The sequence below is a fragment of the Notolepis coatsorum genome (genome assembly GCF_963971535.1).
Source record: "Notolepis coatsorum genome assembly, chromosome: 5".
In the NCBI taxonomy this organism is placed as follows: Eukaryota; Metazoa; Chordata; class Actinopteri; order Aulopiformes; family Paralepididae; genus Notolepis; species Notolepis coatsorum.
The window spans coordinates 41,164,563-41,188,659 of record NC_140169.1 but is presented as its reverse complement, the minus strand read 5'-3'; the positions used below and the strand labels follow the sequence as shown (position 1 = coordinate 41,188,659).

The 24,097-nt window shown below is 42.2% G+C and overlaps 1 protein-coding gene across 1 annotated transcript in view; it reads left to right on the top strand.

The window, feature by feature from the left end:
- LOC311228155 (carboxypeptidase O-like) overlaps positions 1-24,097 on the top strand; it is a gene marked incomplete at both ends in the record, with an annotated part of 117,508 nt that overhangs the window by 24,129 nt on the left and 69,282 nt on the right. The gene's annotated exons all lie outside the window — the stretch shown is intronic.

Below are 24,097 nucleotides of genomic sequence, written 5' to 3'. Positions count from 1 at the left end.
ACGTCCATTTGTGTGTATAGACCACTGTAATTCCGTTGAGCTCATGGGAGAGAGTGGGTGGAGAAAATTAATGAATGTGGATGAGAGCCTTGCCATTAAGTGGTTGTAGCTACGGCTGTGGGTGGGGGGGTGCTGGAGACATGATCCAATAGATAGACCTTTATACGCCTGACTCTCCTGAACACGGAGATACCAATCCCAAGTCGATCGTCACTTTTCCACACCTACTTCCAAACTCTGCATGTGCAGATTGCCCACGGAGTCTCTCTGGATTGTCCTGGTGTGGAATATTCAAATGAGCCATGACAGTAAGCTGTAGGAATTCAGATCGAGTCAATTTGTATATATAAAAACATAGAACATAGTTTATTAATCTGTTTCCACAGAGCTCAGTTTACAATAAGACATGCTAAACGTCTGACCAGAAAGTGATCAGACATGCTAAATGTCTGACCAGAAAGTGATCAGACATGCTAAACGTCTGACCAGAAAGTGATCAGACATGCTAAACGTCTGACCAGAAAGTGATCAGACATGCTAAACGTCTGACCAGAAAGTGAGCTCTGTGGAAACAGATTAATAAACTATGTTCTATGTTTTTATATATACAAATTGACTCGATCTGAATGGCGACGAGGATGGGATACCAAGGCTTGACCACCAGCCGGCTAAAGATGTTGGTGATTGCGTTAGAGCATTCCACAACAGTCCAGAGATCTAGGTTTATCAATCTGTGCATGCAGAGTTCAGGAGTAGGTGCGGAAAAGTGACTATAGCTCGGCCGAGAAAGTGCCGATCGACTTGGGATTGGTCTCTCTGTGTTCAGGAGACTCAGGCGTATAAAAGTTATTTCGAATTTTGTCTAAATAGGTTTTTCCGCTACTCCCCCTACTAGTGATGCACGATATATCGGCCGCCATGGCAGTTTTTTTACATGGGCAGATATTTTTTTTTTTTTTATATATATCTTTTTTTTAAATCTTTTTTTACATAGTTTTTAAATAGTTAAAAATATCAGTAATTTATTAAAAAAGTTTAAAAAAAATGCATTTTGGAAAATAGCTCTTTATTTGATTATCATAAAAAAGTGTTTTCTATACAGAGATATCGACATCGGTAAATATCGGTATCGGCCAGAACAGCAATATTAATATCGGTTATCGGTATCGGCCACAATTTTCACATTGTGCATCACTACCTCCCAGTGGCGTCGCGTGGGTAAAATAACAGGGGAAGCAAAAAAAAATTTATTAAAACACTTTGACTGCCGGGAAACGCTTTACAGCGTCATTCCCGGCCATGCTCAAGTTGCCGGAGGACGCTGTACAGCGTCCTTATATCAATATTTCAAAAATCTGCGATCGGATTCATATTTCCCCTCCGCTGGCCTGAGATCCACCAGGAGGACCCACTGAGCTCTCTGGCGGTTCAGGAGCGCCATCTGGTGGCCGATCGGCGCAATCGCCAAACAGGAAGTGCTATGGAGGTTGTGCTGGTCGGCCATATTACTTCCGGGCACTCTGTTTGGCTCCCGGGACTCGATCTCGACACAATACATAGCGATCGATTGCCAATAACTCGATAAACAACATGATTTGGACATATATACTATTATACAAGCTGGAAAGGGACCCGATATTTCTACATACCATAATAGGTAAATGACTGTTCCACGCTCATCGCCCAACGGCGCGAGGAGGATACGGTAAGATTCAGCGTTATTTTTGATCGTATTCCATATAAACTGTTATGATGAACATATCACCCACACTAGATGAATGATATAACGCTGCCCACGGAATTATAAACGATCCCCCGCCCATCCGGTCATCATCAGATCATACGTAGATCATTCTAGAAGTACGTCCAATTGAAATTTTTTATATCGCCCCGATTGCCATCAAACTGTATTTCATCATCAATATAATGCATTTGCGGCTATATATCACGTTCTGGAGAAAGCTGCAGAAAGAGATGAAAACATACTTATACATTAGACCATACTTTACTATGAATATGTGAATGAAAAAGTTTAACGTTGCTACACAATGAACAATACATATAGGACTTTGAATGGGCCCTAATAATGGCAATGTAGCAATAGAATTTAAAAAGTTATAGCCATGCAAAGAAGGGGTACTTCTCCATAGACAAATAGAGCCGGCAACCTATGGTATATAATGAATTTAACCTCCGGCACCCATAGTGTTAAAAAAAAATTATTAAATATTTTTATTAATATTTTTTTTTGTTTTTTTTTTAAGTCAAGCAGTCACCATGTACACTACAGTATGGCTCGGCGGCCAGTCAAACTTTCTTAACAGATTGCAGAATGGGTACAATACAGTACGGCTCAATACACACAATTGTATAAGGGGATGCAGACCAGAGAAAGACGTTTGTCTTGTTTACATCAGGGTCCCCCATTTTCAATTCATAGTGACATTTATGACATACAAGACATCATGACATTTATGGCATAGGGACATACACAACATACATGATATTTATGGCATAGGGACATACATGACATACAGGTATTTAGTATGGTTACATTTGTGACATATACGATATTCAAATATACAGTACTGTTACCCATAGATCCTGACAGAGTATATACATATGATGGGGAGGGGACTGTACATTAGGAGGGGGTGGGTGGGTGGGAGAGAAATATACATACGGCCGGGAGAGAATATGACTGTCTATTAGACAAACGTCTCGAGTCTAGACAAACAAGACAAGACAAACGTATTTCTCTGGTCTGCATCCCCTTAACAATTGTGTGTATTGAGCCGTACTGTATTGTACCCATTCTTCTGCAATCTGTTAAATAAAGTTTTCATTCATTCACGTGTCTGTTGCGCGGCGCGCCCAGCCATCAGAGCGCTCCTACTGTAAAATGCGGAAGCAGCCATTTCAGCCTCAGTTTTACTCGTTTATAAAAATGATTTAAAATGTTTATTAGCAACGCCGAGCTTTCAAACCCCGCCGCATCTGTGTGTGAAACCCTAATGGAACGCTGGGTACCTTTGACATTTATATCCGATATATTTTGGACCCACCGCTAGCTTTTAAGCAGTGCTTGATGGTGCACATTAACCTGGCTACTACGGAGGAATAAGTGACTGCGTATTCCAGCCCCTGGCTTGCATTGCAGTCATGAAAGGGTCTACAAGCTTGCCTGATAACGTTAGTTAGTCAGGCTGCTCAGTGCTTACCTGGTCAATAATGTGATCCTCCTCTTGCTAGATAGATTTGTTAAATCATAATATCTACAGTGGTGTGCTCTGCTGGTCCTCAGTAAATGTCCCGCCGGCGAAAATAAGTTGCTATTAAAGTGCTAAATGTTAGATACACTAATAGAGGATTCGAACGTGCCCGCTCTGTTAATAACATTTTCAATCAATCCCGCGAGGGGATGACGTTCAGACGTGTTCTGACCTGCCCCGCCTCCAGGGGGGGAAATGTGAAATGAGTGCAAAGGGGAGGCCACACTCAGGATTCTTCTCACAGCCCCGTTTTAAACTTTTAAGGTGTGGCAGTCAGCTCGAATCTGATTGGCTAGGATCGGTTTTGGACGATAGATACATGAATCACATGGTTGAGGCTGGAGAAAGAGACCTACCCCCTGCCTCCTCTCCTCTATAGCTGCAGTGAGTCTGACAGTGTGTTAGAGGGAGTGAGAAGGAGAAGAGGGAGACATTTAAAAAAAATAAAATTATAACACAGATGCACAGATGAAAAAGAATGTAAACTATATTAATTTTTTTTAATTTTTTTTTTCATATTTCATATTTGATATTAATTCATATTTTAATAGGGAGGCATGGCTTCCGTTGGCTTCCATAAGGATTCGCCACTGCTACCTCCTACACATCTTGAGGAATTGTCACCACATTTGTTACAGAGCATCTCTGGACCAAGACGAAAAAAGTTACTTTTTCGGTTGTTTCCGTCCAGGCTTTCTATAGCTGACCTTCAAAATTTACAAAGTTTACAGTACAACACATCATATCTCCTGAATGCTTTGTGCTCTTGCAGCCACATCTGGTGGACCTGTGTATGAAGTGAAACTGAGTAACCTTGACAAATGTTGGTGTCATTTGACCAATATGTAGCGCTGTAGCAACAGCATCACTTTATGTGTGTGTGTGTGTGTGTGTGTGTGTGTGTGTGTGTGTGTGTGTGTGTGTGTGTGTGTGTGTGTGTGTGTGTGTGTGTGTGTGGGGTTTAATACGTTGCAGAGTACGCAGACCAAAACGCATGCAAGCGCCTGCGATCTGACATCAAACGTTTGACGCTCGCCAGCAATCTACATAGACTCAGAATGGACACACAGGTGCACACACACTACACACATATGTAGTGCAGGCGTCGGTTGATTGGTATTTCTAGGTGTGCACGCGACTTGCGCGGGCGCTTGCGTGTGATGTGCGTGTGCTGTACGTTACACCTGATTTAGTGAAACACGCACTCACAGGGCCGCCTCAGGGGGTGTGCGAGCAGTGCGATCGCACAGGGCCTCGCGGGAAGGGGGGCCTCGCACAAAAAATAAATAAATAAATAAATTTAATTATTTATTATTATTTTTATTTTTTATTTTTTTTAATTTTTTGCGAGGCCCCCCTTCCCGCGAGGCCCTTTTTCATCACAGACCTAAAATCTAGTTTTGCTTACATGCTTATATATTTCACATTAGACACGTTTGTAGAATGTTCCTGGCTCTGCGGCTCTGCACTATTCTCTATTGGAGCTCTGGGGCTCTGCAGCAGACATACTATTGGTTTCAAGAAGGGAGGGGTTACATCATGTGTACGCTGGCGTGCGTCAGCTGCGTTTGACTATTTCACGCGTGCAGCTTTGGAGGTTATGCTTAGTTATGCCAGCCAAAACGAAGAGGACGGTCATTCAGCAGATGGACTGAAGATGAAAGTTGTTGCATGTTAGACAGTTCAGTCAGGCTAGCCATCCCGGCTAGCTTTAGCTACGTTATAATATTGAGTGCTAACGTGTGGTTCAGTCGGGATAGCCATTATGATGTCGGCTAGTAGCTAGCTTAGCTAAATGCTAACTAGCGTTAGCTAACCTAGAGAGAGCGCGTGCAGCATTGTTATGCCAAGATGAAGAGGACGGTCATTCGGCAGATGAACTTCGTCAACTCCATGCGGTTGTCTCCATCCTCTTGGAATGTTTGGTGAGTTTTTAATGCACTCTATTCTATTCCCGCCATGGATATATCTCTCTCTCTCTCTCGGGAGCCAAACGGGCCAGCTAGCTGTTGTAGTAGCTAACGGTGTGTGGCCTGGTGTCAGCACCTGGTGCGAGGGAGGTGAGCTTGGTGTTTCATTATGAGAATATTTCCATGCTCAAGTCGGCTATAGTCCGCGAGGGACTTGTTGCCGGCACGGCACCGCTATGGTAAACACCACTCTGTAGTGGGACGTGTATTGCCTTCTTTTTCCCTTCCCTCTTCGGATGAGAAGAGGAAAACACAGCGGCTGTCTGAAGTGTTGGCCTGTATTGCTTTTCTCACGTTGTACAGTTTTTCAGTGGTAGCCGCATAGCTTGCTTCTGCGTTAGCTAGTGGTTAGCGATAGAGATACGACATGTGCTGTGTGTGAATTGTCTTGGTCGTTTGTGTAGCTTGGGTAGCGTTGGCCAAAGCTGTGTGTGGCCTGGTGTCAGTACCTGGCTACTCTATTTGCAGTTAGCCTATTTAGCTGATGTCGGCCATTGGCTCCTTGCTACTTTGTTTTCTCTGGTATAGACCCTCTTCTCTTTGGATTTAAGTGTTGATCTTTGTCCTTTTGGATCTATGTATATTCATGTTGCCTTTGTGAAGTTATCTTTTCCTTCTGTTTTGTTCTTCCATTAAAAGTTGAATATCCTTTAGGGGCTCATCTTTGCTTATCTCTCTCATACATGCTCTCTCTCTAACACACACACACACAGACATGCTCTCTCTCTCTAACACACAAACACACATGCTCTCTATCTCTCTCTCTCTCTTTCTAACACACAGACATGCTCTATATCTCTCTCTAACACACAAAATGACATGCTCTCTCTCTATATATTTCTCTCTCTTTCTAACACACATATACATGCTCTCTCTCTAACACACACACACAAACAGACATGCTCTCTCTCTATCTCTCTCTCTCTGTCCTTGCTCTGGTGGAGGGTCAGGGGCATTGCCGGGTCTGTGCAGCGATAACACTGTATATTGACTGTAGAACGGGAGCTCTCTCTCGCTCTCTCTCTTGCTATATGTTGACTGTATCATGCCCAGCCTCGGGCAGCGCTATTATTTAAGGATATGTTGACTGTATTAAAAAAAAAAATATATATATATATATATATATTTTTGCCTTTTAGGGGGGGGAGGGGGGGGGGGCTTGCGTTTAAATCTCAGACAGGGCCTCGCATTTCTCCCAGGCGGCCCTGCGCACTCATAATGCTACAGTTGTCTGTACGTGTTAATAAATAACTAGGCGTACAGGCGGGCATGCGCGTGTCGTTCGCAGATTGCATTGCAAGCTATTTGACAATACACCTGCGCGCGCGCCTAGTAACGTTAGTCAATTGGAATATAAACAACGTTCCCCTAACATTCCACCAGGGGGCAAATTCATAATGTAAAGGTAATCAGTCTGACGTCACTTTAGTTTCCAGCGCGGTCCACCCGGATTTATCATTGGGGAAATGTATCGGCTGTTGTAATAATTCTGCCTCATGAACATTTGGCAAGCTTTCCACTTTTGCACAAAATGAATTCCCTTCTATAACTAACATTATTGTAAGCATTTCTGGTTGAAATAAAATTATATGTACTTATTTTACGATAAATTGCGAATTGTTTCATGTTTTTTTTTTTATCTACTTATTCTCCCATTTTCTATTTTCTCCCATCCCAATTTCGTATCGTCCAATTCTACCCTCCCCTGTCTCGAACGCTGTTTGGTAGGGGTGCAACGATGTATCGGTCGGGTATCGGTATCGGCCGATAAGTGCCTTGTTGACTGCAATCGGCCTATCGGCCGATAAGCTCGAATGTGCCGATGGCAGTAGCCGATAAATATCCATCAATTTGTGTCGCGTCAAAAGGCAAGAAAAAGTTCAGTCGCGTCCTGCACAACGCCGCCCCCAGTCCCCCACACACACAAGCTACTGCATCAAAGTTACTACTAAATATTCAACATTCTCTTTTGAGACTCCGCTTCAGACTCTTATCATTTGGCACTAAAAGCTAAACATTGTCACTGATATGGCTGTCCGCAACATGTCATTAATTGTGTACGCGAGGTGGTTCAGTGACGACGCTAACGTGAGCTAGGTTAGCTAGCATGAGCTACCGGGAGATGGAAAGACTAACGTTACTGGTGAAAATGTGATTTACGTTGGAATACTCCTTTGCCAACTTGCTGTACTTTGCTTGCAAGTCTGCAGCCATTATTGCTGGATTATGAATAGCCCCAACTTTAGCCAAGGTAACGTTATGGCTAAACCTTTAACGTTAGTTAACGCTAGCTTTCGGTTAGCTGTTCAATGCTAATAACACAACCAAGTGAACCCATCAGAGCTCCCCGTCAACACCCCTCTCTCGGGAAGATGGCATTTAAGAAAGTATCTGCTGTTAAAATGACACAAACATTCGTTTTGTGGCATTAACGTTATATAGTTAGTGTTGCACGTTCAATAACATCAACATAGTATTTACCCGAACATAGCAAGTAGACAGCATTACTCGTTCATACTAGCTCAGTTCCTTCCGTTGCTCATAGAGCCCTGAGAGTTGTACCCAATCCATTCTGCAATCTGTTAATAAAGTTTTCAATCAGACAAATGTATAGAAAGGCTTTGTTTTATTATAACATTCGTTGCAGTAAAATCATTATGCCTCGTTTGGTCATCCTGTGGAGCGCTGGTCGGTGGGGCCGGGGAGCTAACGTATTAGCTACGGTAAGCTTGTTGTGGTTCTCGCAAGCAGATCAATGGCGGCATGCCCGGAAGTAGAAAATAAATAAACGCTTGCCGATTGGTGGTAAGAACAGCAGGAGGTGGGTGCTAGCGGTGTGACGTAATTGGCCGAATCGACTGTCAATCAAAATTGTTCTATTGCATTGGTTGAGAGCTCTGGTTGAGACAATAGTATCCAGCTGCAGGCCGCCAGACCATACTGGGAGAGGGATAGTGCTACATGGCATGGTGGAATTAATACCATAAACATATTTCTTGATGTTTCCTTTTTTTAAGTAAAGAGGCCTACAAATACAAACGTACACATACAAATATACAGTAGTTTCATTAAAAAATTATAATAATTACAAAAAATATATATATAAAAAAAAGAAAAAAGAAAAAATTACAAATATATTTTTTTTGCCACAAATATCGGTATCGGCCGATTGTGTTAGTTGAACAATTGGTATCGGTATCGGTGGCAAATTTTCATATCGGTGCATCCCCACTGTTTGGCCATGCCTCCCACAAGCCGGCTGTAATGTGGACGAAGCCATACATTGCACGAGTCCCCTCCGGTACTCGGGGTAGCAGCCGTCGCATCTTTTCACCTGCACAGCGCGATCTTTCAGCGTCGGGGGTCTGCGCTTTGGAGGGACGCTGCCCCCGCCGCTTCCTGATTCTACTGCGCAGGCGCACAAACCGACCTGTAGGAGTCGCTGTCTACAATGTCCGATCCCCACCCATCAGCTTCCCACCCCTAATACTGCCAAATGTATTAGTATGAACGACCAGCAAAGCTGAATGCAATGCGGAGAGCTGGGCTCGAACCCAGCGTCTCCTGCATTGGTGGTGAGCGCCTTGCCCACTGCACCACCTAGCCGCCCGAATTGTTTCATGTTGAGCTAGATTGTGGATGAATACACACAGAAAGGTACACCATGCCAATGTTCATACTTTACTTGTTTTAAACGAGACGATTTAGAATGTGTTTCTCTTCATCCTCTTAGTAGTTGTTGTATTTTTTAGCTATTGTACCCATTCTGCAATCTGTTAACATTTTCAATCAATCAAACTCTTATATCGCTACAGTAGATTAAGCTGCGGGTTTGATTGATAATTGTATTAAGATTAAAGAATGGGTACAATACAGTATGGCTCAATAGAAAGACTTTCGGTCTTTGCACACTTACAACTGTAAACTAGTGTTTGCTGGTCTGATAGTCTGATTGATTGATTGATTGAAAACTTTATTAACAGATTGCAGAATGGGTACAGTACAGTACAGCTCAATACATACAATTGTTAAGGGGATGCAGACCAGAGAAAGACTTTCGTCTTGTTTACATCAGGGTCCCCCATTTTCAATTCATCGTAACATATATGACATACAGATAGACAGTACTGCTACATCTATACATTTATGACATACCAGATTTGCAAATACAGTACTGTTTGTGATACAAAAAGAGTCCAGAAAAAAAGAGTATATACATTTGACGTAGAAACTGTACATTCGATTGGGTAGGTGGGGGGGGGGGGGGGGGGGTAGGAGTGGGGGGGGAGGTTGGGTAGGAGTAGGAGGGTAGGAGAGGTGGGTGGGGGACACTGTACAACTGTACAAACAAAACTGTACATTGGAATATTGACAAGACCATACTTGGTAATTTACTGTACATTGGAGGGGGTTGTGTTAGGACATTTACAGGGGCCAGTTTCGAATTGCAGTCTCCCGTAGGTGTTTTTTGAGAGTGTTTTTGAAAGTGGGTAGTGATTCACATTCCTTTACAGCTTTGGGTAGGGCGTTCCACATTGATGTGGCATAATTGCGAAACGTGTTTAGTCCCTTGTTTGAGCCGAATCTGGGTTTAACATGATTTGTGGAGCTCCCTCTGGTGTTGTGATCGTGGTATTCACTGACCTTTGGGAAGTATTTTGACATGTACATGGGTACCTTGGTCGTGTAGTGTATCTTGTAGACGAGGCCCATTGCAAGTTGCTGTACTCTGTCGTCTACTCTAAGCCATCCTAGGTTGTCAAAGTGGGCAGGGGTGAGGTGGGTTCTAGGAGTAAGGTCAAGCAGTAGTCTGACCAGTTTGTTTTGAGATGTTTGTAATTTTGTTTTTAGCGCCTTTGAGGTGCTTTGGTACCATGAGGTGCACGCATAGTCGTAGTACCCTTGAGTCAGCCACTTTACATTTAGTGGACGCTTTTATCCAAAGCGACTTACAAGTTCTGTACAACAAGTCATCAGGAAGGGCAAAACTCTTATCAGCTGAGTAACAATGTTCATCAAAGTGTTGAGTGCTACAGTGTAGGTTAGTATATTAGGACAAGTGCATGACAGTAAGATTCAATTTTCTTTTCACCAGTCTGCATTGTTTCAAATTGTTTAATTGATTCAATCTAATATGAGAGCCTTTGAATCAGCCAGCATTCTCTGGGTGCCAGTGCACATACTTACGTTATAGTATTTGAGTGACATGGTTAATTAAGTCTAGCTCAATGACTATAGACTACAGGGATATAGTTATTTAAAAATGTAGACTGTGTACCCAAAATACACGTTTTATTGTAGCCACAGGAGACAAGACATCCAATGCACTTAAATTAGACACTATTATCATATCCAAGAACAAAAGAAAATTATCATTTAACATTTCAATATCCCAGCCATAAATAAAGCATGATCAGATCATTAATTGACATGAGAGAGATTAGGGACCCAGCTTCTGTCTCATTATGCAAAACACGCCCCTTTTAGGAATTTGGAGCGTTCTGATTGGTCGAGAGGTTTAAGGGGGCGGGACTTAGGGTAGGTTATTTTGAGATGATTTATGACCCCCTAGGGCTTCTCTGATTGGTCTAGGATGTAAGGAGGCGGGACATCCGGTTTTGAGGGAGGGACATCCGGTTTTCGAAAGGGGAGGAGTTTTTTTATTTATTTTTTTTCAGAAAGTGTGTATTCCCTGGTTTTGCAGAATATGTATTTATGTATTTCCAAAAGTTTTCAGAATATATCATCACAATAAAAGTTTTATTTTTTTTTCAACAAAAAAAAAAGTCCTTCAAAATAAAAGATTCAAATTTCTTTTTTTAGATTCAAAAGTTTTTTTTATTTTCAGATTGTATGTATTCCAAGGTTTTCACAATATGTATTTCTGTATTTCCAAAAGTCTTAAGAATATATCTTCACAATTAAGAATGTATGTATATCTTCAGAATAAAATACATTATGTGTATTCCAAATGCTAAATGTAAAATACAATGTGTGTTTTCTTCAGAAAGTGCATTTATTTCAAATGTGTGTGTGTTTTCTTAATGCCAAATGCTAAATGTAAAATACAATGTGTGTTTTCTTCAGAAAGTGCATTTATTTCAAATGTGTGTGTGTGTGTTTTCTTAATGCCAAAAGCCAAATGTAAAATACAATGTGTGTTTTCTTCAGAAAGTGCATTTATTTCAAATGGTGAGTGTGTATTTTTTAAGAAAGTGCATTTTCTTCCAAGTGATGTTTGTATCTTGAGAATACCCTCTCCCCAAGCTCTGTTTGACTCCACTCTGTAGGCTGTCTCCTCTCTCAAATGTCTCTCAGCAGATTGAAATGAATCGCTGCAGGTTCTCTGAAAATTCTGATAGTGACAAACCCCGTAGATGTCATAGGAGGCTGGAGAATGACTACGGCCAATGAGATGACTCAAAACCATCTGCCAAAAGCAGATTTATGACTCTGCGACTTCCCGTTTCTGTAGACCACACAGTCCCCCCAAGGTGTGTGTATGTGTCTGTGTGTGTTTTCTTAATGCCAGATGCCAAATGTCACAATCTTTAGATAATTGTATTCCAAGGTTTACAGATTAAACATTTAAACTGTGTGAGAATTAAGTTACAGAAGTTACAAGGTTGAATAAATGTAAAATACATTTTTTGTATTCCAAATTACAAATGTATGTATGTCTATATATTAGTTTCTTGGATAAAGACATAATCTTTATACACTTGTGTTTAAGCAAAAAGAAAATTACAAATGTAATTTGTAAAATTAAAAGTGCACCATTACATTAGCATGCAAGGGTCTAGGGTTTGAATTCTTTGAATTCTAGATTATTTAAAAAGGTTGCATTACAGTGTTTTATATTATGCACATTAATTATTTTAGAGTTATTATTAAAAGAGTTGGGCTGAAAATATAAAGTACAGAAAAGACCTATGTGTGTCTGTGAGGCTATGTCTCGGTTCGGGGGTGTGAATAGGGCCCTCTCATAGGTGCTAAAACACAGCATGGGAGGCGTGAAGATTAGGGCACATGTAAACTCAACACACATTTACAGTCATTATTCAAATGGTTTATATCTTTGTAACATGAAAATTAGTGTATACTCATAGCATATTTTTAGTTCACACAATGTTCACTTGTTTTCACACATATTTTAAAAGATTTCCCCATAAACATGCATTATGTCCTAATAAACTAACCTACACTTTGATGAATATTGTTACACCGCTGACAGAGATGTATTATAATTATAATTTGGATAAAAACGTCAACTAATTGACTAAATGTAAATGGTGTAATACCAACTAATTGACAGTTTGGGTGGTGATTCTTATTTTCTTATTTCGTAAGACTAAAACTAAAATTAAAAGGCTACAGATCATAGAAAGACTTATGTCTTGTTTACATCAGAGTCCCCCTTTTTTCAATACATCCAGACATTTAGGACATAGCAGATTTACAAATACAACACTGTTTGTGAAAACAGTCCAGAAAATATATGTCCAAGCTGTTTTAACTGTTTAAATAGGGTATTTCAACCATCTTTAATTAAGACTTATTTTGGATATAGATCACTTCAAAGCCTGAATGTCCATATACTGTAGCAATGGTAAGCATGCATTTTCAGGTCAACCCCCCTTTTTAGCACGGTTCAGACATCGCCACCCCTCTTTTAATGTCACAGTAACCTGAAATAGCACAGAGTGTGGGGAAAAGGCCTTATTCAAAATAAAAAACATTGAAACTGTACCCATTCTGCAATCTGTTAATAAACTTTTCAATCAATCAATCAATATATGATTAGGTATAAAAGTTAAAGACATGATAGCTTAGAGTTGGGGCGAAAATATAAAGTGCTGTAAATATCTGTCTTTTTGAGGATCTGTGTCTCTGTTCGAGGGGGTATGTGTGTAGGGGCCCTGTTATAGGTGTCAAAATGCTGCAAGGGGGTGTGAAAGTTTAGGTACCAAACAACCTCTGTATATTTGCTTGTAATACTCTGCATTTACTCTAAACAAAACTAATAAAGTCTGTATTACAGCTAACTCTTTAAGTTTCAATAGTTTGGATTTAATACATAATTCATTGGTATGTTCTCTTGAATCTACATTGTGAACTATTCTTACTGCTCTCTTCTGTAATATAAATAAGGGCTTTATGTTGCTTTCATACGTGTTACCCCACACTTCCACACAGTAACTCAAATATGGTAGGATGAACAATATAATATTCGCATAGAATTATAATCAAGCACATTCTTTGCCTTGTTCAAAACAAAACACTCTTGGCTACCTTATTTTTTATGTACATTATATGTGGCTTCCATGTCATTTTCTCATCCAACATAATCCTTGGATTCCTTTGTCAATACATAATGCCACATTGTCCTTCTCTCGATTAGTAAATATCATACATTTCGTTTTTCCAAATTTAGGGATAGCTTATTGTATTAAACTATATCTTAAGTTTACACATTTCATTTGTAATTTGGAATACAGAAATGTGTATCGACAGCAAATAAAACAAATTGCAATATGTTTGACACTTCACATATATCATTAATATATAAAATAAAAAGTATGGGCCTCAGGACCAAACCTTGAGGGACAACACATTCAATATTCATACATTCAGATGTGTAACCAGAGAGTTGTACATATTGTTGTCTATTTTCAAGATAGCCACTTAACCAGTTCATCGCCACCCCGCTCACACCGCATGTTTGTAATTTAGAAATTAAAACGTGATGATCAATCGTATCAAATGCTTTTTTTAAGTCAATAAACACCCCTATGGTGTTATCCGCCTCACATATTGTGTAATTACTTTCATCTAAGGTTGTGGTTATTTCTTCATATATATTCATTAAGGCTAAGGCTGTTGATCGATTTGCCCTGAATCCATACTGACTCTCACTCAGAATCTAAGAATCTAAGAATCATGAATCAAGAATCTTGGAAAATTGTGAAAACAAAGACAATGGTCTGTAGTTGGTAAAACTGTGTCTGTCCCCAGATTTAAATAGAGGAATAATAATTATTTGAAAAAATTAATAGAATTTTCCCACAGGGATAAGGTTTATCTTATCTAAGTGTGCTACTGTTTAATAGTGTATAGGGACATAGTGTGTAATAGTGTAATATTGTCATAGGGTAGTCCTATAATAGTATGTAATAGTGTTATATAGTGTAATATTGTGCAAATGTGTAATCATGCAATAGTGTAATAGTATGTAATACTGCAATAGTTTAATACATTATTTTATTTCCTCAAACAGACATGTTCATGTAACTTGCATCAATCCAGTTTTCAGTCACCTTTTCAGTCACCTTTCAGCCAGTTGAAGATTTGTAGCTTGGTCCAGAGTTTTTTTTTACCTACCAGATAATCTGTAGCAGGCTAAATGTGAATAAAACACATTGAAAGCCAGGTCAAGAGGCTAAAAGTGAGGTTATGTTTCTTTTTCAGAAACAAATTGTGCTTTTTTTTTCTTTGATTGTCAAGGATAAACATAAATTATAGACATCTAAAATCATGAAACAGGTCGATTTTTAGTAGATTTAATCAATAGTCAGAAGGATAATGCTATTTTAGTCAAGGGTTGAGATATATCACCCCCATGACACATCCCTATTTTGTAAGACAAACAGTTTGATGTTGTAATTTCAGTGATTAGGCTCGTTTGCCTGTATACATTTTTATCAATCTGCTTTTGGTGTATTTTTTAGGTGTTTGGTTATGTTTTTATCTGTCATTTTGATCAGGTCTAGCTAAAAGAGGGGATTTATGATGACTATGGTTTACCAATTGTCATGCATCAATTTCAACTCTAACGTGTTACATAAGTAAAACAGACTATTTGCAAACACCATTGTTCTAAACAGTGTATCTACTATAGACAGTTTTGTATTTATATTTTAGCTAAATGTAAAAAACATGAGAACACAATCCTAGTGAATTCTGAATTTGATGTTTATTGGTTGAATGTCAAGGATAAACATAAATTATAAACATCTAAAACCATGAAACTGACTGATGCACTTAAAACAGACATGTCAACATAGTTTTTTTACCTGTTTGCATAATGATAAGGTATAAAAACAAAATGCTTCAATACAAATGTATTTTTTAGAAGTTTAGTAATATCAAGCCCCAAATGCATTTTCTTTAACCTGATCTAAGGTACATTATACAACTCATTTATGAATTACTTTGCAACGTCTAGTTTTTTTTTTTGCCCCCCCGAGTTTTATGCTCTCAATATTATGGATATGCATTAAATCCTACACACGATAGGAAATATTCAATCAACTCAAAGATGATGGTTCTAAGGTAAATAAAATGTAATTCAGTCAACATAGTTAGTGTATAGTATGGCTAACATGTATGAAAGTTGTTGATACAATATTATAATTCATAATTTTGCAGTAAAAAAGCTAAATGCAGAGTATTACAGGCGGGGTTGTTTGATTTCTGTCCCGATGATTGAAGGAAATTCATTTTTAAGAACTATTTAACATGAAATATCTTAATACAAAGATGTATTTTATTCATTATAACCATGAAAATAATGCAATGTTAGGTTTTACCGTGATTTTAGTGTTCACAGATAGGAATGTATCATTCACATTCAATTATCCAAATGTACTCTGAACAGACTTGTGAAGTTAGAGATAGGAATGTATTATTCACATTCAATTATCCAAATGTACTCTGTTTGAGTCAAATTTACTCTGTGAAATGTACTCTGCGAAATGTAAGGTGTAGCAAAAACAATTCATATTGTTTCAGTGATGGCCTACATTGTCGAGTTGTCTTATCTTTTATTCTTATTTCATTGTATAGTGAATCCAGAGGTATAGTCGAGCGATTATATTTTGTTTTTATAATATTTTATAATATCAAAGCATGTCTTATGTTCTTATATATCTACAAGTCTTATATAGAATGCTCTAAAAAGAGTCCTACTAATATATTTCACTTAAAAAACTTGTACAGAAAGATACATTTCCGACCCCCGGAGCCCTGTCAGAGTGTATACAGGTTCTGTACAGTATAACATATGCAAATCCCATATGGTCTAGCGGTAATGATGCCCTGCTTTCATCAGGGAGGCGCGGGTTCGACTCCTGCTATGGGAATAACACCTTTTTCTATACATAGCAAATGTGTTGGTATGCTTTATTGTAACTGTTTGACTGTTTTTAGTGCAACACTACTGTCACCAACATCTAAGAAGGGTCTAGGGTTATCTCCTCAACACTAGGTCTGAGATGCATTTAAGTCCTATTGATAGGTTTTTCCATACTTTTGCAAGGATATGTATGACTGTGTTGCATTCATTTATTTTTAAATTTGGTGGACTTTATGGTATTTTATGGTTTATTTATGATTGTGATACTTCTTATTGAATTGTTTAAAGAATATGTGTTTAACCAGCGTATAGTAGGACCTTACAAATATGATTTGATCCCAACAAGTGGTGACATTTCGAAGTCTTTAAGGGATCACATTCACATAGCTGAATATAGTTGCACAACAGGATAATATTTGTATTATTACTAGGATGAACTTAAAATCATTCAAAACAATTATTACATAACAATTATTACAATGAAACGCAGATGGTTATATTATAAATGTTTTATTAAAGAATATTACAAATCATGCTGCAACCTTTTTTATCAATAATATAAGCGTGCATAACATCAATAATGTGATTAATATCTAAAGTTTCTAAACACTTATGATTTTTCAGCTTAAAAGCCGTAACATCCACTATTGCTGTGTATAAACATAACAGGTGTGCTCTGTTAAAATGACCATTCATATGATCTAAAATAGTAACTAAGCCGTTTTCAGATAGAAGACTTTCATCCTCTGAGAGTGTCTCTATCATATATTGCCAATTATTTAACAAGCCTTTCTCTCTCACCAGCTTCAACATATTTTCAAAAAGCCTTAAGCGCAGGCTATTGACATTCCCGGTTACCCATCGATGTACAATTGTCCTGACAGCTCCGCGGCTGTCACTAAGGCTTTAAGAGTAGATACTTTGATTGGGAAGTGGAAGGTTTTTCTTCTAGTAGGACACAGTCTCTTAACCGTACCCCCGGTTGGGGATGGCAGTCCTGATGCTATGTTGGTTACATCAACGATAGGTATTTCTTCGGGGTCAGGATGGAATACATCAGATTCTGATGTAGGAGGGGTGTAGCAGGGGCTATTAGGAGGGGTGTAGCAGGGGCTATTAGGAGGGACATCCATATGCCTGACGGGGTTTGGCGGTGATGAAACCGGCGACGAAGTCTCCCAAGGACCCGTGTACCAGGGGCTATTAGGATTCGTACACCTGACGGGGTTTGACGGTGGTGAATCCGGCGATGAAGTCTCCCAAATCGTTGTAAGAGGGCTGTATCTAGTCCTAAAGCTGTCTAGGAGGCTTTGCAATGAAGGAGTTTTAGTTGAACCATACAGGGGTACGGGTAATGTCTCAACTTCCTCGTCTGGAGCGTATAGTGGAGACATGCTATCTAGTGTATCCAATCCATTCTTAGAAGGATCAGCCTCATACCAAACAAAGTTTGGTTGCTGTGAAGGAGGGTCCATGAATCTATAACCGCCAGCGGGTAGTGTCTCAACATCGTCAGGCGTGTTTAGTGGTGACAGGTAATCTAATGTATCCAATGCAGAGTTAGCAGGATCAGCCTCATGTGCCACATACAAAGCCATGATTGCTATCTAAAAGTACAAAATGCACTGTAAGTCTTTTTAAAGGAGGATTTAGGGTTGACACGCCCCATCCTCCGCCCCCCCTCGCTGGGGTTAATCGCACTCTAGGTCCCCTGATTCGCTCGGTAAGAGCCTTCTAGCCTCGAACACCTCTTGAAGGACCTCCCCGCATGTCTGGAGACATTGCAGCCATTTGGTTACCGGAAGTGAGAAGATGAAATACTCAAGAGTAGAATTATACCGCCTGGAGATGGCTAGATCAGGCTCTACATCAAGTGTCGGAGTACTTTTTATAGATATCCTAGCCACGTAATGCACATACCCGTACCCTAGCCGGCTATGGCCTATTAACAGCGTGATTAGCTGTCCATCCTTAAGCGTTTTACCCACTAATCCATCCATAGACTTAAAAGAAGCCTTTTTCATTTCCCAAAATTCCGTCCCCTTTAGATACATCTCAGGCCTGCTTGCAACGCCCTGGAAATCCTCCACGGTCATCTTGTAGAACAGTATTCTCTCAGCTCTAGCATCGTATTCAAATCCTAGGATACCCCCTAGGACCGGGCATAGTTCGTTATAGATCTCTCTACCATATCTGCAAGGTGCAAGTAACATGGTTTTAATCCTGGTAGCTCTGTCCGTAACATGGCTAACCATTGTAGCTAGACTGCTCGCCATTTAATTTTTTAGGGTCTCTCTAAGAGGTAACTCTCTAAATATATAGGTTTCTATCCTACACATCTATAGCGTCATATACACCCGTCCGCAGCTACGCCCCCACCCCCATACAGAAATACACACCCTATATCAGCTGTTGTTTAAAGTACCAGGATCGTAGCATAGGAAATGGGGAATTTCTTCAGTAGGACTACCAGCTGTATTACGACCTCTATAAACTATGATATCGCATTGCTTTTAAAGCATGCTATAGCTAATAAAGTCAACGATGCCCACTTGTACACTGTAACCGGGAATGTCAATAGCCTGCGCTTAAGGCTTTTTGAAAATATGTTGAAGCTGGTGAGAGAGAAAGGCTTGTTAAATAATTGGCAATATATGATAGAGACACTCTCAGAGGATGAAAGTCTTCTATCTGAAAATGGCTTAGTTACTATTTTAGATCATATGTGTTACGAAGGATCAGATTAAACCGAATATATATATTTATTTATGGATATATATTGAATAGTATTTGTATGTCGTTTGATATCCCTTGTATATTCCTTGTACATATACACGGAATATCCCTTTAGCCTACTATAGCCCATAATAGTTCATTCTCTTATTGGACAAAGGACCAGGTGCCAGGGGACCAGCCCCTGGCGTCAAGTTCAAAGGTACCGACGAGACATGTCCGTACTAGCCCCGGCTCCGCTCAGGGATACGGCTACCGAAATGAGAGTGGCACTATTTGTTCACCGTGCATATAAATATGGCGCAAGTAAATGTAGAAGTCCCTTACCCTTCTTCCCAACTTAGTAACAGAACGTGAAGCCTCACCCACGATACGACGTGCGGTGAAGTATGGCCTGTTTGGCCTTAGAATAGCATTGAGACCTCGTGCGAATTAATAACTGAATTTGTCAGAGTTTGGCACTGTACCGTCGAGTGCGACGTATTTCTATCAAGTAATAATAGTCTATCGTGTATGGTGCATCGTGCGGTTAGAGTTCTAAAGCGACCAGCATCTCCAACGCTTCCTCGTGTTATCTAGAGTCTTATCCAGGTTGGGCCGACCACATGGCGCTTTCATCCGAGGAGATCTAGGCGAGGACCGAGGGACATGTAGACTGGATTACCTACCCGACGACTGCTGAGCCCTATGCGGCTGGAATATATATTTGCTTTGGTACTGTGATTTGTGGAGTGGATAATCGCCGACGCCTGTGAGTGTTGGATTTACCCCCGAGAGGAGTCAAGTTGAGTCGGCGCTCAGAGAGACTGAGGTCGCCTAGCTTCTTCTTCATTGTGGAGCTACAGCCTACAAGAGAACCAAGGTGTATTCATCTGCGGATCAAGAGTCTATTGCACTGTCTTCTGTACTTGAAGTCTCCATAGATATCGTTGACCAGACAGTCTACTACCGACGGCTCTCCTACCCCCCCTACCGGCTTACAACCGGGAGGACCCCTTCCAGAATATCCCGCTATATCATTAAGTGTACCATAGATATAATTCCCTAAGAGCCAGGTTGTATACTTGCTTCCTGCGTAACCAGAGATTGGACATTCAGTGTTGATTTGCCTACGAGTACTCATTTGCCTTACAAGTGCATTCAAATGATAAATGTAAGATAAATATTCTATGTACCTTTTGCTCCATTAAATATTTGATTATTACCTTTGACTGGAACCGATTTCATTGTGGAAAGTGTTCATCATATTTAGATATCGTGTACTGTATGGCCAGTAGTTAAAGTACATAAAGCGGTAGTGGTTTAATGATACCATACTTATCAATACAGTCAGGGAATTGTACCCCTCAGTTACAATTGGTCCTTCGAGCCGGATGGTAATTAGTGTAATATTAATATAGTGGTATTAATATTGAAATGGCCTATGATGAACACTCCACGAAACGGTCCTCCTAAAGTAGAACGCCCGCAGCGTAGACGGCAGCCACCTCAGTACTTAGAGGATTACGCTGCCAGTATACTACCTAGCCTTCTACAAACGGTAAACGCGGTAAAAGTAGAAAGTAAAATTATGTCCGACCCTATCAACCAGGATACCCCGACCACAGAGGCCCTAGTGGGTTCTAATGTAACTGACCAAGCTCACGGTGGGGACCAGGAGGGAACTGACACGACTTTACCCCCCGCCAAGACCGAAGAAGTAGTCCCCGGAGAGCTCCGGGAGGAAGACAACCCTCCAGAGATGGAACTCTGCACGGAACAAGATGAGGAGAGCGCCGAGGAGATAGAGCTCCAGGACTCCCCGCAGGAGAACGCATCCCCAACGAGTACTGCCAGGAGCGGATCACCTCAACCAGCGTCTTCCCCCAGCGAGGCGGACAAGATGCTGGCACAGGCGTTCCTCGCCAGCCTAGCAGCCTCAACAGAGCGCGATCGACTCCAAGCACAGACGCTTAGTGAGCGCGAACATTCTTCCATGGAAAGAGAACGTATTCAAGCGCAGCAACGGAGCGACGAAGATCGTATACGTCTAGAGATTAGACGCCTTCAGACGGAAGAGAATATGGTAAGAGACCACGCTGAAGCCCAGCGCGCCGCCGCCGAAGCCCAGCGCGCCGCTGCCGGTGCCCAAAGAGAAGCAGAGCGCGACATCGCTCTCACCAAGCGCGAAGCCGAGCGCGACCGATTACAAGCGCAGCTAATGGAGCAGCTGATCGCCAGGGCAACACCCCCTCCCTCCACAAGGGGTTCCAGGGCCTCGTCAAGACACGGGTCAAGGGCACCCTCCCCTAACCGATCAAGCGACCCTGAACTCGACCACCAGAGAGAGCCTATACCCCCCTCCGAACCCCTTCCCCGACCGGTCCCAGTGAGACCCAGCTACAAGGAAGGAACGGCGTACACCGCGGAGAGGCTAAATAGACGACTACAGGATCTAGATGACCTGACAGAGGAAGAAGAGGGAGAGGAGGAGAGTCAAGCCCGACAGCAGCACAGTACTCCACAGGACCAGGAGGTCCAGTACAGCCCAGGCTATACCCCCGCGGCTCTGCGCTACAGACCCCCGACTCTATTCACGGGTGAGCATGACGCACGACCAGTCCCGAGGAATAGCACCTGGACCAGCGGGCCATGGTACCCTGCCGGTACCAGCCCACCGAGAGGCGTAAGAGGAGACTCGCCTAGGAGGCCTCTCTTCCAACGCTCACCGATGTGCCAGCCATCCACGGCGTCATACATTGGCACACCGACGTTTCCAGACTTCACCCATGAGAACCGAGCACAGTACACGGAGCTACGGATGTGCTTAGAGACAATGATGGTGGATGTAGCTGATGAACGCCACAAGTATGCTATCCTATTGAAGCACCTGAAAGTGCCCAGAGCGCACAACATAGCGCTAGCTTATGCCACCTCTACGACCCCATACACCGCGGCTCTAGCAGCACTAGACCAAAGATATGGACGTATATGGGATTACGTAATACAAGAGATAAGGCATATTGACCGCCTACCCCCAGCAACAGACAATCGCTCACTAGACGACCTGTCTATCAAAGTACAATCCCTGGTAGGGATGCTGGGGGCGCAACGAGAAAAGGGTAGGCACGAACTATACGCAAACTCGAATGTCGAGAGGATTTTAGAGAAGCTGCCGCCCGCCCGACAGGAGCGCTTCAGGCGGCAAAGAGACCACCGTGATCCTAACGGTCCCGAGCCATCCCTCCTAGACCTAGCCGACTTCCTGGCGAGAGAAGTCAGCAGCCTACGGTTGGATACGTTCGTGCGGAGCACACCAAGCTCCAGAGAGGGACCTAGGAGAGCAAACGATGGCCGAAGATTGGTGACTGTCATGCACCAATCCGAATCAGTACCGAGCAGCAAGAACCACAGTACCCCCTCGATGAAAGAGAAGTGGAAGATGGTGTGCCCGTACTGCGAAAAGGAACACTGGTTGTCACAATGTGACCTGTTCAAGAAGATGACCGCTGAAGAAGGGAGTCACTGGATAAAGTCCAACAGGCGCTGTTACCGATGTGCGCGCAGTCACATGGCAGCCGAGTGCCGCCTAAAGAAGAGGTGTAGTCGGTGTGACGGAGCCCACCTAGATGTCCTACACGACAGTAACAGAAGAAAGCCTGCACCATCCAGCAGCACAAAGGCAAGTGTTATGTACATTGACCCCGCTAGCAGCGGGGGCGCCCAGGTGCTCTTAAAGGTGGTCCGCGTAACACTGAGTTACCAAGATAAGGTCATGGACACTTACGCCGTCCTTGATGACGGGTCAGAGAAGACCCTTCTCCTCGCGTCCGCTGCGGCCCAGCTGGGGCTGCGGGGGAGCGAAAACCAGATGACGATTTGGACAATAAGAAGAGATCTAAAGACGATAAAGGGCGAGAATGTCTCCTTCACTATCGCAGCAAGCGGGCAGCCAGAGAGACGGTATAGGATTACTAATGCTTTCACCAGCCAAGAAATAGGACTATTGCAGTACACCTACCCCATCGCCAAGCTGATGGATAAATATGTGCACCTGCGTCAACTACCTATCCCGCTCATAGACGGTGCCACCCCGACCCTGCTGATAGGCTCCGACCATGCAGACCTCATAGTCCCGATAGACCGGGTCCATACAGGACCCAGAGGTTGTCCTGCAGCAGTCGAGACCCGCCTAGGATGGACATTACAAGGCCCCCTCGCCAAGTCTCTTAACCGAACAGCAGCCACTAGCTGCCTCCACTCCAGAGTGACAGAAGAAGACACCACTCTCCTGCAGCATGTCGAGAGGCTATGGACACTAGAGACAATGCCCTTTAAGAACGAAAAGAAAGACATTCGTTCTAAGGAAGATATTTACGCTATAGCCCTCCTCGAGCAAGGGACAAAGAGAGTCACAGTCAACGGAGTGATGAGATACGCAACTCCACTCCTGAGGCGAGAGGGAATGCCCACCTTTCACGCCACAAAAGAAGCGACGGAGCGGTATCTATTGAACACAGAGCGGCGCCTAGCCAAAGACCCCGCTCAAGAGACAGTGTACCGCGCTGAGATTAACAAGCTAATCACAGCGGGACACATAAAGAAAATTGACATTAAAGAGGCCGATCAGACGACCGAATCATGGTACGTGCCGCACCACAAGGTCCACCACAACGGCAAGGATCGTATTGTGTTTAACTGCAGCTACCAGATCGGATCACAAAATCTGAATAAAGAGCTCTTGCCCGGCCCAACACTCGGCCCCTCTCTACTAGGCGTGCTACTACGCTTCCGCCAGGACAAGGTGGCTATCAGCGGCGACATCAAAGGGATGTTCCTGCAGGTGAGACTAGTGGAGGAGGACAAGCCCCTGCTGCGGTTCCTATGGAGAGAGAGGATCGGAGATGAGCACCCAGCCATCTATCAATGGGAAGTCCTCCCTTTCGGAACCACATGCAGCCCATGCTGTGCTACGTTTGCACTACGAAAACACGTCGCAGAGGACCCAG